The sequence below is a fragment of the Podarcis vaucheri genome (genome assembly GCF_965113315.1).
Source record: "Podarcis vaucheri genome assembly, chromosome: 7".
In the NCBI taxonomy this organism is placed as follows: Eukaryota; Metazoa; Chordata; class Lepidosauria; order Squamata; family Lacertidae; genus Podarcis; species Podarcis vaucheri.
In genome coordinates this window covers 81,453,495-81,455,111 of record NC_138765.1, presented here as the reverse complement: position 1 = coordinate 81,455,111, position 1,617 = coordinate 81,453,495, and the positions used below count along the sequence as shown (strand labels likewise).

General features: G+C 45.9%; 1 pseudogene across 1 annotated transcript; it reads right to left on the bottom strand.

The window, feature by feature from the left end:
• Window positions 1–665: 665 nt before the first annotated feature.
• LOC309536469 (large ribosomal subunit protein eL33 pseudogene) lies at window positions 666–1,088 on the bottom strand (annotated as a pseudogene). Its single transcript has one exon. The product of its transcript is annotated as a large ribosomal subunit protein eL33 pseudogene (transcript).
• Between the last annotated feature and the right edge of the window lie 529 nt (window positions 1,089–1,617).

The following is a 1,617-nucleotide window of genomic DNA, read 5'->3' as shown; positions in this document are numbered from 1 at the left end:
AACTTTAAGAAAACTCAGTAAAAAAAATTCTCCTTTCCCCTCTAACATGGAAATTTTATGTGTCCAAAAACAACACGCGCGGTTCTTTATCACCCTCTAGTGGCTGATGGATGTACTATGGTTTTCAGAAATAAAATCATGTTCATTTATAACAGGAGTCAGCGAACTTTTTCAGCAGGGGGCCGGTCCACTGTCTCTCAGACCTTGTGGGGGGCCAGAGTATATTTTGAAAAGGAAAGAACGAATTCCTATGCCCCATAAACAACCCAGAGATGCATTTTAAATAAAAGCACACAATCTAGTCATGTAAAAACACGCTGATTCCTGGACCGTCCGCGGGCTGGATTTAGAAGGCGATGGGGCCAGATCTGGCCTCCGGGCCTTAGTTTGCCTACCCATGGCCTAGAATAACCTTTGTAGTCATTGATAGCATTATTCTCTGAACGGTAAGGTCACAGCATTTTAGAAAACCTCACTACTATAAAAGAGGAGCAGGGATGTTGGGGATGAGTTGCTGCCAGGAACATGGACCACAGCTTTGTTTTTAAAATAATCTGTTGCTTCAATGCCTTAAAAGCAACAAAGACTCTTCTGATTGTAGAACAGTGTTTTCCTGCAACTGAGCCTCAAGGACAGAAAACAAAAAGGCAAGGCAAGACCAAATATACAAAAGTGGAATACAGTCTTAATTTCATTTTCACTCTAAATTTAGACTCTAGATGGATACAGCACCACTCGGATCCTGTGTCCAATGGCTTTGGCAGGTAGGTTGGAACAGAACTTTGCTCACACCATGCCGCTGCTTCCATGGGCATGGGTCACCTTTCCCCAGATCACCCTGTTGGGTTTGCCGCCAGGAGTCACGGTGTTGTTTTTTGCTTTGTACACATAGGCGCATTTCTTGCCCAAATAGAATTCTGTCTCATTATGGGAATAAACTCCCTCAATTTTCAGAAGAGCTGCGTGCTCTCTCTGGTTTCGAAGACCTTGCTTGTAGCCAGCAAAATTGGCCTTGGACCACAACTTGCCAGTCATGGTGTTGTCTTGAAGTTCTGTTCCCAGCAGGCCCCGCTACGCCCATCCAGGCCGGCCCGCCGGCCCTCACGGTGCCTCACGCTTGGTCTTTATTGAAGACTGTTGCGACAGGACTCCCACCTCTAGATAGGTTTTCATATACAGTGGTGCCTCGCAAGACGAAATTAATCCGTTCCGCGAGTCTCTTCGTCTAGCGGTTTTTTCGTCTTGCGAAGCAACCCTATTAGCGGATTAGTGGATTAGCGCTATTAGCGGTTTAGCGGCTATTAAAGTCTTAGCGGCTATTAAAGGCTTAGCGGATTAGCGGCTAAAAGGCTATTAGCGCCTTAGTGGCTTTGAAAAAGGGGGGGGGAGCGGAAAAAAATCGGAACACTCGCAAGACGTTTTCGTCTTGCAAAGCAAGCCCATAGGGAAAATCGTCTTGCGAAGCAGCTCAAAAACGGAAAACCCTTTCGTCTAGTGGGTTTTCCGTCTTGAGAGGCATTTGTCTGTCAGGAGTCCAGCTATTGTGCTTGGAGGGTTGAACTCCCATTTTCCCATTTCCCTTTTATACTGAGGGTGGGTTGTTGTTCAATAACAAAC